This window comes from Neophocaena asiaeorientalis, unplaced genomic scaffold (genome assembly GCF_003031525.2).
Source record: "Neophocaena asiaeorientalis asiaeorientalis breed wild unplaced genomic scaffold, Neophocaena_asiaeorientalis_V1.1 scaffold670, whole genome shotgun sequence".
Lineage (NCBI taxonomy): Eukaryota > Metazoa > Chordata > Mammalia > Artiodactyla > Phocoenidae > Neophocaena > Neophocaena asiaeorientalis.
The window spans coordinates 518,867-534,141 of record NW_020175080.1 but is presented as its reverse complement, the minus strand read 5'-3'; the positions used below and the strand labels follow the sequence as shown (position 1 = coordinate 534,141).

The following is a 15,275-nucleotide window of genomic DNA, read 5'->3' as shown; positions in this document are numbered from 1 at the left end:
CGTGGATGCAGAGCAATACGGCGTTGGGCGGACGTATTTGTGGTTCAGATGGCTTGCCTGCGGTCACACGGGAAACCCCACTGACGCCCATTCCTGCAGCCATTGATTTTCCGGGACCCATTGCTTTCCCCATTATACACGTGGGCTGAATGGCAACAAAAGCGGTAATTTATGCTAAGTAGACAGTCTCCATGGGAAGGTGTCCTCCTGGCATTGGGCCAAGTTGAGGCAAGTATGTAATATAAAAAGGAAAAAGAAAGGAACTACATTTTATGCATAGAAGTTTTCCATATCTGAGTCATTTTGTGTTTATTTAATACATGTTGTGGTCTTAATTCAGGCCTGTAATTAGCAGAGCACCAATCATCGTGTCAAGGCCCAGTCTACACCTGGAGTGTGGCATGCATGGGTGGAGCGGAGGGAATCGTTTCTGGTTCCTCTTCTTTCTCCCTGCTTTCCTGTTGGAGACCCAGGGATGGGATGAGGGAACAGCTGGATGTGGAGGGGAAGCTGTGTAATTTTACTTCATTTGGTGTGAAGTGGGTGAGGCTGCAGGTGTCCCAAGGGACAGTGTTTGTCTTACTCTGTGGTTGGAGAGTCATTGTGTAGCCGACATGTAAACCTCAGGGGCTGGAGGGTCAGGGCGTCAGGAGGGTTCGTGATCTCGTTGGAGACAAAACGAGATCTGTAGGACCTTCGTTACTGACCCTGCTCCTCAACTGTCTGTAGCAAATGCACCAAAATATGCTTTCTTTATTACTTGCTTTATATTTTTCAAATTATTTTATGTGTATAAATCATGTCTGCCTGAAGAAAAAGCCTGTGACCTATGACTTTGGATAAATTCCCTTCTGACCCTCATCCTGGATCTAGGACGAATCCAGGCACATACTATGTGCTGAATACAACCAGTACTGAATATTGGTTGAAATATAGCTGATAACCAGTTGAGATTTGGGACATGAGTATGAATTGGTATTTCCCAGGAACAGTAAGGCTGTGGAAAGCAGATTTACACTCAAACTGGCTAGATCAAAATCCTAATGAGCTAACTACCTTTTAACAAAATTCATTCTTTGGCAGTATACACTTAAAGTGTTTGAAGTACAGGGTTTTTCTAACCAGCTTCCACATTATTGACTCACCGCATTAACTGGTATATTGTTCTGTAGTCCCATGTCATGCATGTAAACACACATCTCATCTCCATGGCACCTGAGCCCCAGCAGCCAGTCCTTTCCACTGTCTCTCAGGACGCCCAGGTCTTCCTATTTGAAGGGTTAAACTGGGTGCTGACAGGATCAGCGTGTTTGTTCTCAAACCTGCTTCTGCCAGTTGCACTATTGGAATTATGTAATTTAATGAAATGGGATGTGAACGTTTTATAAACTGATTAAATACAGGTATACAAAGTCACCGCTGTGAGTATATTGGAAAAGATTCAAAATTAGTTACTACAAAAGCATTTCTGTCAACATGAGTGGGTTATGATAACTACAGAAGGTGGGGGAATGTTGTAAAAATCCAGAAGGATTCTAGTCTTTGTAAGTTCTAAGACACTGAGATTGGGAATCATAGATTATATTATGTGAGTGGTTCATGAAGGAACGTCCACGGGGAGTCCCATTAGACCTTTATTCAAAGAAAGGTCGTGCCCCAAATGATGTGAGGGTGCATCTCCTGTGCTGTGTGCCTGGCAACCAACTGTGTCTCATCCCAGAGAAACAGGACGGTCAGTCACCATGGCTGCAAGTTAAAGTCTTAAGGTGTGTATGTGTCATTTTTAAAATATTTCTTCTTTAATCAGTTTTCACCATTAATTACCTCAGGCTTGAGTGTGTTGGATGAGAGGATTTGACTGTGTGAATTAACATCAATGCCCAAGAAGGCAAAGTTCTTCCTTTGTATTAAAAAACCCTCTTTCCCCTTCCACTTCCTGTTATTGGCAAGATCTGGAATAGATTTATTATAATAGCATTAAATAGTATCCTTTGGTTTATGTGTAGACAAAGGAATGTATGCATCGTAAGTGTGATGTACCAGCCCCCATTGTGACATATTCTTTCCCTTTCCAAATGGCAATATTAGATGAGATTTCTTTGGGATTAAAAAAAAAAAACCAACAAACCAGGAACAATCTTCAGATGAAATGGCAAAGGAAAGCATGACAGGGGGAGAAAACCTTTTTCACATCAGTTGGTTGGGTCCTTGTTTCCTTTCAAGATATTTCCCCTCTTCACCATCTAAGAAATGATTGAGTGATTATAGGCATGGGACAGTGACTGCTTAGGCCTAGCACTATACACAGCTCCCACAAAGACCTACCTTCCCACTGCACGATTGGACCGGAAGGATCCAGGATCACCTTAGGCTCATGGGCTTAAAATGCTATCAAGTAAATTTCTCCAAAATAATGTTTTCTTCACCCTATATTCTCTTCTCCTTTGCCCCTGCTTTAATTAAGTATAGAATGTTTAGAATCCAGGACAGCGTGTGGATGAATTGGAGGAGACATGCCTTTGGAATTCTCCAGTGTTACCTTTGGAACTCTGTACCCATTGGGATGAGAGTGGAGTGGAGCCGTTAGCAACCAGGCAAACCTCATGAGAAATGAAGGCCACGGGGCACTGCTTTGATGGTCCCAGCAAGCAGCCGAGACAGGTCTTTGCTGATAGTAGGAAGCTGGAATGAGATTTTGGTACCAAGAAAGGCCTCGAGCTTTTTGTACCTCTGTGCTCCTTTCCACTGTATTACTTTGCACGTTTTTAGTATGACTACTTTTTTTTTTTAAACCTGATTTTTTTTCTTTTTCAAAAAATTTTTTGGCTTTGTTGGGTCTTTGTTGCTGCACGCGGGCTTTCTCTAGTTGCAGCGAGCGGGGGCTACTCTTTGTTGCGGTGCGCAGGCTTCTCATTGCGGTGGCTTCTCTTGTTGTGGAGCATGGGCTCTAGGTACGCGGACTTCAGTAGTTGCAGCACTCAGGCTCAGTGGTTGCAGCACCTGGGCTCTAGTGTGCGCAGTCTTCTCATTGCGGTGGCTTCTCTTGTTGTGGAGCATGGGCTCTAGGTATGCGGACTTCAGTAGTTGCGGCACTCAGGCTCAGTGGTTGCGGCACCTGGGCTCTAGGGCGCACAGGCTTCAGTAGTTGTGGCATACGGGCTCAGTAGTTGTGGTTCACAGGCTCTAGAGCGCAGGCTCAGTAGTTGTGGCACATGGGCTTAGTTGCTCCGCAGCATGTGGAATCTTCCCGGACCAGGGATTGAACCCGTGTCCCCTGCATTGGCAGGCGGATTCTTCACCACTGCGTCACCAGGGAAGTCTCTAGTATGACCACTTGATGTAACATAAGGTAGCAAACAATGCATACCTTGCCTTCTTAATCTAGCTTCAGCCCCTCAAAAAAACAATGGTCATATTGTGGGCATGAACTTAATAGATATAAACAAAAAAATCTATGACCGGTATGTGAAGTCTGCGTTTAATGAGGTTAGCTAGAGAAAATAAATTTTTTGGTCCTAGCAAGTGATCCTGTTGCCAGACACCAGAAAAATGTTCAGAGGGCCAACTGGCTCTGATGACTAAGTCTCATAATGAAGAGAAAAGGAGTGGAAGAATTGTGGAGTAACGAATGGAATTGAGAATTTAAAAAAAAATAAGGTTTGAAGTCATTAGAATCCTAAAGTTAATATCTGAGTGTTTTCTACCAGCTGATTTCAAAGGCATTTTGTTCGGCTTAAAACCTCTGTGCTTCAGTTGTCTGAAGCAAACCCTGTCTTCTCATCAAGAAAATGAACCCTGTTGATTGATCCTCTGGGACTCATAATGCTGGCACTTTTCTTTTTTTTTCCTTTTTAAAAAATTTTTCTGCAGTACGCCGGCCTCTCACTGCCGTGGCCTCCCCCGTTGCGGAGCACAGGCTCCGGACGCGCAGACCCAGCGGCCATGGCTCACGGGCCCAGCCGCTCCGCGGCATGTGGGATCTTCCCAGACTGGGGCACGAACCTGCGTCCCCTGCATCGGCAGGCGGACTCCCAACCACTGTGTCACCAGGGAAGCCCTGGCACTTTTAAGTATCCAGCATTGAGTTAAACAAAAGGATAAAAAATTGGCTGAAGATTCCCAAGTGTCATTGGTGCTTGTAGTCAGGAAGAACAGCCCAGTGAAAAGGGTCTTTAGACTTTTTAGAGGCATTTCCCCCAAACCTCTGAGATGACGAGGTCTGACCGTAAGATAGAGGTGAGCTCGGCAGAAGCTGGCAAGGTGGCCGAAGGCATTAAGCTCTCCACGAGATGAGTCTCATCTCTCGTTAAAGGTCAAGTCACAGGGATAAAGATATTTTTTAAGGCAAGAAAACCACGTAGGAGAAGACTGCTTCATCCACTGATCAGAAATGTCGTCATTTTCCAGCAACAGAAACATCAACAGAGCAAGGCATCAGTATACCATTTGCAAAGCATTTTCCTCTCTGAGGCAAGTCATGCAGCTGTGTGCTTTGCACTACTCTGTCACAGCAAAGAACCGAATGACGAACAGTGGAGCATTTCTTCAAGAACCTTCTAGTACAAGAGTGACTGTGGGGATTCAGCTCATGTGCCAGCCAATGTAGAGAAGGTGGCTCCCTGGGATCCTGAGGCTATGTGGAGTCTAATGGGGAAGGACCCTGTCTCAGTGCCAGCTTTCACTGGCGGTGATGGAGGTAGTGTGTGAGTGTGTGTGGTGCAGACAGCAGCTCAGGGGCTCCTGGTGAGGTACAGATTCTGTCCAGTGTCTGAACCCCCTCTAGCTATGGTGTAAAGGGCCCTGGGCTTCTGCATGCAGAGGGTGGGGAATGGAGCCGTGATTCCTGAGCCCTGCCATCAACCCACCTTGTTCCTCAATCCCTTCCTCAGGTTCTGCCTTTCTTCTTAGGCCTGTGAATATGAGCAGGGCTCCTCCGTCCTCTTCACTTTGCCGAGCTTTCTGACTGACTGTCTTTCCCTCTCTGCTCAGTGTGAGCTGGGCCCTCCAGGCCCTGCAGGGAGGCTCCCCTCCAGCTACCTTTTCCCATGTTACCCTCACCCCTCAGGCGGGTTGCTGAGTGTCACCTGGATTCCCATGTGGTCCTTACTGCTTCTTGATTTGGACTCTTTGGGGCTCCCATGAAAACTAGGCCTTCTGCTAACATCAGAATGCCTTTCTGACGCTCTTGGGCCTAGTAGCACCCGGGTGGTGCTTCTGTATTAGCTAATAAAGAAGAGGAGCCCCTGGTACCGTGGATGCTGAGGCACCATGGCCTGTGCATTGACACGCATTAGCTTGGATGACCAGCCCGTCTGGGTGCTGGGGTGGAGGCCCGCACCGGTGCTGCTGGCTCCCTGTTGCCCGAGGTGGCAGGGCCCCCACTGTCCACTGGGTATCTGCAGGAACAGAGTAGAACAGTCTGTTCTCTGAGCAGGAGACACCTCTAGAGTCATTCCTTCCCCTCTTGGGCCCCCTGCCCGTCTTCCTCTGACTCTAGGTCTTGGACCTGGGCTTCTTGCCGACTCTGTCCCGCATCCCACAGGAGGCTGGTTCTGTTCTTGTCCTGCCTCTGCAGCCTTGGGTTAGGGGTGGGGTTCCCTCCTGCCCTGTTTGTGGATGTCACAGTGGCCAAACTCACAGTGTCCTGACCAAACTCTTCACTAGTGGGTTTAGATGCAGTGGGTCACATTTCCTGTTTTCTGTCCTTTGCTGTAGGGATCCAATGATTCTCCATAAACCCTAGAGCCCACTCCCATTCCTGCTGTCTTTCTGCAGAGCCCTGAGTGGCTGGCGGTGGTCTTGGCACAAGATGGGCTTGGGTTTGAAATCCTGAGTCTCCCTTTGCAGAAGGAGACTGGTGCCTGTAATTTTTTAAAAACCTCCTCCCTTTTATACCCCAGCAAGACTGTGACCCATTTTTGCCCAGAGTTCTGCACTCTAGGTAAAAACAAGCTCTCTGGATTAATCAGATTAAACACTTCTTATCATCTGCTTCCTATTAATCTGTCTCAGCTCCCAGATGACAGACCCCACAGGATGTCCATGTGTCTAGAAGGCCGTTGGGTCTGGGCTGGGGGAGGTCAGCTTGTCAGCCTCTCCCCACTTACGGTCAAACGGTGATTGACAGCTGTGCCCCCTCCCTGACAAAAACAGAAGAAAGGATATGGGAAGGATGTGAAACATACCACTAGCTTGTCAAACAACATATCTGTCACAAATGCTATAGAGTAGATAGATAGATCAGGAAGGATTTGTTGCCAAAAATTTAAAAACAGCTAGAGAATGAATTTAAAGAATTGCTCTACCATCTGCAGACATGCAGGTAAACATAAATATGGATGTGAATAAAGAAAAGGAGACACAAACGTATGAGAGAGCACAAGAACCTTCCAGGTACAGCTGGAAACTCAGGTCAGCTATGGAAATTAAGAGGCATCAAGAAAGGGAATATGGACACAAGCAAGTGTGAGTTGCACAGGCAAGAAAAGCAGGTGTATCAGGGTCCCTTTTGGCAGGTTTATTTCGTGTTTGTGCTCTCCACCCCTGACCCAAGATTTTTACCTTATTTAAATGATTTATTCATTGCCCCTATAGGACTTTGTTACCTCTCCTCTCTAAGGATCTCTAGATGTTAAATGATAGAATTTGAATGTTGCCTTGGAACGGTTATCATTGTCTTTGCTTTGCATTGTCCTAGTGAAATTCTAGCCAACAAAAAAATTGACACTGGAGAGTGTAGTCGTATTGGTGGAGACACCTGTAGCAGATGTTACAAGACAAGTTTAAACCATGTGCTGGCAGTTAGACTCCGAAGTTGCTGTCCAGCAGAACCTTAGTTCTATCTAGAAAACAACCCCTGGTAAAGAAACCACCGTGCTTTCGATTTCTTCAAGAGTGTCCTGGGACTTCCCTGGTGGTACAGTGGTTAAGAATCTGCCTACCAATGCAGGGGACACGGTTCCATCCCTGGTCTGGGAAGTTCCCAAATGCCGCGGAGCAACTAAGCCGGTGAGCCGCAACTACTGAACCTGCGCTCTAGAGCCTGTGAGCCACAACTACTGAGCCCATGTGCCACAGCTTCTGAAACCCACGTGCCTAGAGCCCATGCTCTGCAACAAGAGAAGCCACCGTGCTGAGAAGCTCACGCACCACAAGGAAGAATAGCCCCTGCTCGCCACAACTAGAGGAAGCCCGCGTGCAGCAACGAAGACCCAACGTAGCCCAAAATTAATTAATTAATTAATTATTTAAAAAAAGAGTGTCTTTTCTATAATACTTTCCACTCACAGGTCTGCCCCGCATGTGGGGTGCAATGCAAACTCTTGTGCCTGGCTCCCTGCGCTTGTGCCGACCCCTGTGAAGAGACAGCCTCGTTCTTACCACGGATCAATAAAGGTGTATGTCAGGAAACAAATGCTTTGTCTCATTACTGGAGACATTGATATCCAGAGGGCTTGGGAGCTGAAAAGTAAGATGGATGGCTTGCAAGTGTCCTGCTACATGGAGATTCTCCAGGGATTGGGTGTACAATCATGTACTTTTCAGGTCTTTCCAAGACACTTGGAGAAAACAGATTTTTGGGGAGGTGGAGTCTTTGGGCATTTTACCAATTTCTGTTGTGTTAGAAATACCTAATGGGGAGTATTTTAACTTGGAAAAAAACACATGGAAAGCATTAGTAGTTCAGCAAAACATGCAGCCAGTTGAAGATTTAATTCAAAGGAGGAAAAAAGGTGTTGGAGAATTTGTTAAAGTGCTGTTGGTCTCCAGTTCACATAATAGAGTAATAGCGACGAAATGGCAAAGAAGAAATTGAAGGTTAGTATAACTGAAATCTTGTTAGCATCACTGAAAAGAACAAATTCTGTTGTTAATTATACCCAGAGGTGATATGATTTATCTGTATCCTAGTAACTGCACTGTGATGGTGTGGGCAGGAAGGGGGTGTACTTTACAAGGATGTAGGGGGATCTTCGTGGGACGAAGTATAGTGCTAGGTGTGCATTTAACACTTCAGTCATTTCCTAGTCTTTTAGAAAGCCTCCACTTTAGATTCAATGGTCAACTTAATAACAATCTTAAAATTAGATAGTGCAGCTACCAGTATTTCAAAAGTTGTAAAATGCTACAGAGATGATTAGTTTGAGAAGAACTAACCCTAACCCTAAACTGTAGAGTGTTTATCTCAGCCATTTAAAAAAGGTCATGTGAACCATGTTCACTGAATGACACCTTTGCAGTTTTTCCTTTTCCTGAAACCCACGTTTCACGGACCCTCACTACCCCTCCTGAGCCTTGGGAGGGGCTGAGAAAGGTGGGCATTTTCTCAAGGCCACGTGCTTGGGAGGTGCAGGGAGTAAGGCTTGACGCTCTCGATTCCCTGACTGGTGGTCTTTGCCCCGGCCTGCTGCTTCTCTTTTTAGGCCGTTTTATATAGTCTCTAGCCCTTTTCTAGATATGTGATTGCAGATACCAATGCAACTTTCTGGTTTGAAAAGTCTGAGAAAGCCTGCCGAAACATCTAATGTAACATTTTCCCTAAGTGAAGTTTCACCAGGCTTCAGAGGACGGTCTTGCAGTCGAGTTCCTGTGTGCTTCACAGATTGTCTTAGGGAAAAGCAAACAGCCAAGAGAAATGGATTTCACCCTTCAAGAGCTGACCACGTTTAGTAATACAGTTAAAATCCCTTCTTCTGAGCTGGGCTTCCGACTCCTGGAGATGGAGTTGGAGCTTCTGGGTCCCTTCCAGGCTATATCCTGACCCACTGGACACATGGCCTCTCGTTTTGGGCTTCGTGTTGGGAAGTCCCTGGAAATGGTTGCCTCTGGCTTTAGGAGCTGCCCAAAAGGAACAGAAGGCTCTGGGCTGGAAGCCATGAGTCTTCCTGTTCCTGGTTTGGAGATCTGGTTCTTATCTGGGAAGATCTATGAGGTAGAGATTCTGTGTCGGGTAGAGGCTACCTCTTGAGTATTGAAGGTGGACTGTTTTGTGTCCAGCCTACAGAAGCTGACCTCAAATTATTTGTTGAGTAAATAAAGCCTCTTGTGATATTGTGGTTTGTATTAAGAAATGTGTATTTGGTCTTCATCCTGTTTCTGGCACAGAGCTCCTAAAGCCCTTGGAATTTCCTAAGTGATGAGAGCAACAAAGATGTTTTTTGTTATATTAACAAGGTGACTTTTGGACCCCCATCTAGGGATGGGGGCTGGTTGCCAGTGGAGCCAACCATGTGATTAGAGGGTTGGAACTTTCCGATTTACCTCCTGACCTTTGGGGAGATAAGAGGGGCTAGAGGTTGAATGAATCACCAGTGGGCAATGATCTAATCAGTCATGACCGTATAATGAAGCCTCCATTAAAAACCCCAAAAGGATGGGGTTCAGAGAACTTCTGGGTTGGTGAACCCATGGAGATTCAGGGAGAGTGGCAGGCGAGAAGAGGGCATGGAAGATCCTTGCCCTTTCTCTTTACTTTGCCCTGTGCATCTTTTCCATGTGGCTGTTCCTGAGTTACAGCCTTCTATAATGAACTGGTGACCTAGTGAGTAAAATGTTTCTCTAAGTTCTGTGAGCTGCTCTAGCAAATTAATCAAACCCAAGGAGTGGTTCATTGGAACCTCTGATCTATTGCTGGTTGATCAGAAGCATGGGTGACGACCTGGACCTGGGATTGGCCTCTGAAGTGGGGTGGGGGCAGTCTTGTGGGACCACTTGTAGGACAACTCCTGAGCCCAGGTAGATAGTGTCAGCATTGAGGTGAATTGTAGGACACCCAGCTGGTGGGCTGAGGATTGCTTGCTGGTGTGGGGAACACACACACACACACACACACACACACACACACACACACACACACGTTGGAATTGGGTCCAGGAACCCAAAAGAGCCACTGAGAAGACTGCGGAACTGACGTGTATTTAAGTTTAATTCGTTTGCTTCAGAAATGAATTTCTTTGGTATTTTCTCAGAAAGAAGAATAAAAGGCAGTAAATAGAATGTGAAAGTAAATAGAAAGTAACAAAGCTGTGAAAGTGGGTAGAATGTCATTTAAAGAGTGTTTCCAGGAGGACTGCAGTTCTGTGAGGTCTTGTGTGAAACTGGAGAGACATAGTCCGTGGTTGCTCGTGGCCTGGGTGCTAGGCAGAGTGACGTGAGTGGGGCCTGAGGGGCCACTGGCTCCCTCTACCCTGGGTGGTCTGGGCCCCCCGTGGAGCTGTGACCTTTAAGTCTGGGTCCTGTGGTTGGAGGTAAGATGGTGGTGATTTGGGCTAACGACCTGATATAAGACCGCTCTGCAGAACAGAGCCTGCATCACTGCCTTTAAGGAATGGGGTGGGATGCTCCTGGCCCCAAGTGTAACAAGCTGATGAGAGACCATTGAAGAACAAATGAAGGAGACGGTGAAGCGTCATGCAGGGTGATCGTGATGTTCCCGTGACCAGTGGTCAAGTGTGCCTCAGTGGGCATGCTGGTTCTGATTGTTCAGAGTGGGTGTAGCCAAGGCCTGGCGGGTGACCCGTGCAGGCGGCATATGACGACTTTTGAGAGCCCTTCTAGCCCGACTGTCCCCTGTTCTTTGGCAGTCTCCTTCCTGGGTGAGTGGGGTGTGTGCCCTAGATGTCACCTAGGGATGGATGGATGGATGGATGGAAAGAGCACAGGGATTTAGGTCTGAAGATTTTGTCTGAAAGCAGATTCAATGTCATTATGAATCACGCTGCTGTCCCTGCGACGGCGCCGTTGTCCAGGGAAGGAGGACAAACGCTGGCTTCGCCTGGGGCGTTTTGGGGGGTATTGCACTGCATCTGAGTCACCCCCAGGCCCTGTCAGCTGCCACTATTGAGCACCTGCTTTGTGCAGGGTGCTTGACATAGGTTATGTCATTTATCGTCCTGACACATTCGTTATCCTTACTTTACAGAAGAAAAAAGTGAGATTCAAAGAGGTTTGGTAGCTTGCCCAGCGACAGAGGGCTGGACAGCAGAGCTGGATTCAAATCCACATCCATCCGCTGTTGAATGGAAGAGTACAGTTTTGTTACTTTTTACCAAGTTTTTCTTTTATGAAAGCAGAAAGGGCAGTTTCCACTGCATTCCCTTCCCACCAGACACTGAGTGAAGTGCTCTGTAGATATTATCTTCTTTAATCCTCACAACAACCTCTGAGGGGGATTACTGTTCCCATTTAACAGAGGAGGAACAGAGGAGGAGGAGGCACTCGTGGTCTGATTGCTTGGCCAAGGTCCTGAGGGGAGTACGTGACAGAGCTGAGATACTCACCGGGTCTTCCTGACTCCAGGGCCTGCCCTCGCGCTAGCTGGCCTCGATCGGGTGCTCACCGTGCTCCAGGCCTCTGCTGAGCCCTTCAAGGGAACACAGGCTCTAGAGTCAGACCTGCCTCTGAGGAGCTGTGTGACCTTCAGCAAGTAACCTCACCTCTCTGAGCCTCCATGTCCTCATTTATCAAGAGGGAATGATACTATCTCCTTAAAGCGTCATTGTGAGGATTAAATATTTCACTGGTGCTGGATCCAGTTTTTTAGAACAAAGCTTATAGCGTGTATTGATTTGTGGGCTCAGAGAACGGGTATGTGCTTTAGAATCAGACAAATTGGGGTTTGAATGCCAGCCCTGCCTCTGTGTGTCCATGAGTAAGTTACTCAACCCTTTGAGGTCTATCTGCTTATTTGTGACAGAGAGGACAAGGGAGTCCTGGTCCCTGCCCCCCTGGCAGTGATGTAAATATTTATAGAGATAGTGTGTGTACAGGCCCAAGCATGGGGCCGACACATGCTACCTGGGGTAAACGGTGGTGAATAATATCGTCATCATTTTCACAGAGTTTGTGTTTTGTTGCTTTACAGCTTGTTAGAGCAACATTGAAATGTAATTATCCAGTGGTTCTTAAAGGAAATTACCTTTAGGGTGTCTGATTTATTCTCAGACAGAACTGACTTGTATGAAATGCATGTCTTCTCTCCAATTCTTGAATGGCCCTATGTTCCTTATCCAGAACTGGATCTCAGGGTTGTATTAAATGTTAAACTGCAACAATGAATTGTAGAACTCTTAAATATGAAACGCAACTAATACCGAATAATGTATTCAAAGTATGTTTTACCCGCTGCCCTTTTCTGATTGGCAGATTTGAAACTATAGGTCAGTAAATTTCCATTAACATTCTCTTTGATATTACACAATGGAGTTGGCCAACCCGAGAAATGAAGGGCCATTCTGAGTCTTATTTAGCTAGTGACATTGGGGTCATTTTTGTGGTTCTCTTCTCTTTAATTATCCTGGTTTTGATACATTTTTGAATGCTTCAGTTTTGGCAGACATCAAATAGCATGTTTACTGAAAAACTCTCATCTTCATTGAAATGAAGTGGGTTTTGTGTTAGTGAAGGCAGCTTTTCTCCCCCATTCTTTGTGTTCCCAGATCGTGTTCTCCGGAAGGGACTGCTGAAATAGAGGATAAAGCTTCTCAGAAATCAGACAGTCAAATGTATGAAAAGAAATAAAAACACCATAACATAATGCCTAGTGCTAGTTACACTGTATCGTAATTTTAGGGTTGAAAAATTATGCTCTAAGCACCATAAAAGTAGTAAAAAAAATTCTATATGAGTTGACATTTACAAAATGCTCAGAGATGAGCTGTTCCAATTGTATCTAAAAATACAATCAGTATGTTTGTTAACAACTATACTAGTGATGGTAAACTTTCAGTACACATACAGCAGTAATATTGTCAACTGACTCGGTATCCTGGGGATTTTGAAAAATGACTTGTTTGGCCTAGGTTTCTTTAAACAGCTGTTCCATGATGTCATGTGCTGGCCTCTCCTGCCCCTGATTTCCCTGCAGTGAGCTGGTGGCTCAGGGCGCCTGGGTGTGGGGAGTGGGTGATTGGGTTGGTGAGGGTGATATGGGTGGCCTTTGTCCCCTTGTCCCCCGTCCCCTTCACCAGGCGTTGGCTCCGAGGACTCTGAGGCCGCCAGGAAGCAGTGCAGAGTGCCATGGAGTGCTTTGCACTTCATCAGAAAGCCAGAAAAACAATTACCAGCTCATTAGGGACTCTACAGAGGAGCTCACAAAGCTGCCTGGCTAGGGATTGCCAAGGCTGGGCGAATCACTCATGTAATTTGTGCTGTAGATTTTTTTTTTTTTTGCGGTACACGGGCCTCTCACTGTTGTGGCCTCTCCCGTTGCGGAGCACAGGCTCCGGACGCGCAGGCTCAGCGGCCATGGCTCACGGGCCCAGCCGCTCCGCGGCATGTGGGATCTTCCCGGACCAGGGCACGAACCCGTGTCCCCTGCATCGGCAGGCGGACTCTCAACCACTGCGCCACCAGGGAAGCCCTGTGCTGTAGATTTTTTTTTTTTTGGATAGAAGACAGTGAAATCTTGAAGAGAAGTGTGTCTGTTGAGATGGCCTCCCAGAATGCCTGAAACAACTCAGGCCAGGCTTCTTGAGGGCAGAGTACTGGTATGTGCCCACTGCAGGTATCTGGATGGTGGGAGTCAGGGGCAGCTTGGCCTTGGGGTTCTAGTTGCAGCCCTGCGTCCCCTCGACTCTCCTCCAAGGTTTGGGGTTCAGTCCTTTCCAGAGTCTGACTTGAGGCCTGGCCTTTGTCAGGACTCTTAGGGGGCTCCAGGCTGTGGCATCCTGCTTGGGGGGCTTAGGGAATGTGGGGTTCTCACTCATGGGCAGGGCAGTCGGGCCTTGTGGGAAGGACTTGTGATGTCACCTGCCTAGACTCCAAGATTAAATATTTAAAACATACCAGTTTTTATTTTATATAATCCTCCTTTGGCATGTCTTCATTTTTCTTAAACAAATGGCTTAGAAGACAAAATAAGAAATAAAAGATAAATAAAAAAGCAGGTGTCCTGGAGAGGTCCTGCTGAGGTCTGGGGGCCCAGACTGTAGCTGAGGGTGTTGATCCCTCTGCAGGGGTGTCCTGGTTGAGGGGAGCTGGCAGGTAAGGGTGGAGCCCTGGGAGACAGGATTCTGATTCCAGTACCAGCATCGTCAGGCGGCCAGGCCCGGGGCATGCCACTGACTTCTTCATAAATGGAGACCCTTGCGTTTCCCTTCAGAGCTGCTGAAAGGACTGATGAGCCTGGAGGCTGTCTTAGCTCAAGAACCCGGCATCCAGCTGCCCTGCAGGATTTCCATGACAGGAGCTTTGTTGCTGCTACTGTCAAGATTAAACAGTAACTTAGGGGTGGGATTTGAAATATCACTGTCATTTACATTACTGTAGTGTGAGAGATATTCAGCTTTCCATCTGACTTAGAAAATAACTCATCAACATTTATGAAATGCTTCCTGGGGGCCACCACTGTGTGAAGTGCTATAAAGGAAATAAATAGGTACATAGTAAATGCAGTACAAATATGAACCAATTCCCTCTACTTAAAAAAAAAATTGTTTTAATTGAAGTATAGTTGATTTACATGTTTTGTGAGTTTCTGGTGTACAGCAAAGTGATTCAGCTATATATATGTATATATATATACAGACATATACACACACATATATATACACATGTGTGTGTTTGTATATATATATATATATATATATTCTTTTTCAGATTCTTTTCCATTATAGTTTATTACAAGATATTGAATATAGTTCCCTGTGCTATACAGTAGGACCTTGTTGTTTATCTATTTTATATTATAGAATAGTTTATATCTGCTCATCTCAAACTCCTAATTTATCCCTCCCACCTTTCCCCTTTGGTAACCATAAGTTTGTTTTCTATGTCTGTGAATCTGTTTCTGTTTTGTAAATAAGTTCATTTGTATCATTTTTAGATTCCACATATAAGTGATATATGATACTTACCATTCTCTGACTTACTTTACTTAGTATGATAATCTCTAGGCTCATCCGTGTTGCTACAAATGGCATTATTTTTTTCTTTTTTATGGCTAATATTCCACTGTGTGTGTGTGTGTGTGTGTGTGTGTGTGTGTGTATACATACACCACATCTTTATCCATTCATCTATTGGTGGACATTTAGGTTGCTTCCATGTCTTGGCTGTTGTAAATAGTGGTGCTGTGAACATTGGGGTACATGTATCCTTTTGAGTTAGAGTTTTCATCTTTTCTGGATATATGTCCAGGAGTGGGATTGCTGGATCATATGGTAGTTCTATTTGTAGTTTTTTAAGGAACCTCCATACTGTTCTCCATAGTGGCTGCACCAATTTACGTTCCCACCAACAGCATTAGCAGGGTTCCCTTTTCTCTACACCCTCTC

The 15,275-nt window shown here is 46.0% G+C and overlaps 1 protein-coding gene across 1 annotated transcript in view; it reads left to right on the top strand.

The window, feature by feature from the left end:
* The window catches only part of FHOD3 (formin homology 2 domain containing 3), a 429,142-nt gene that overhangs the window by 14,142 nt on the left and 399,725 nt on the right, over positions 1-15,275 (top strand).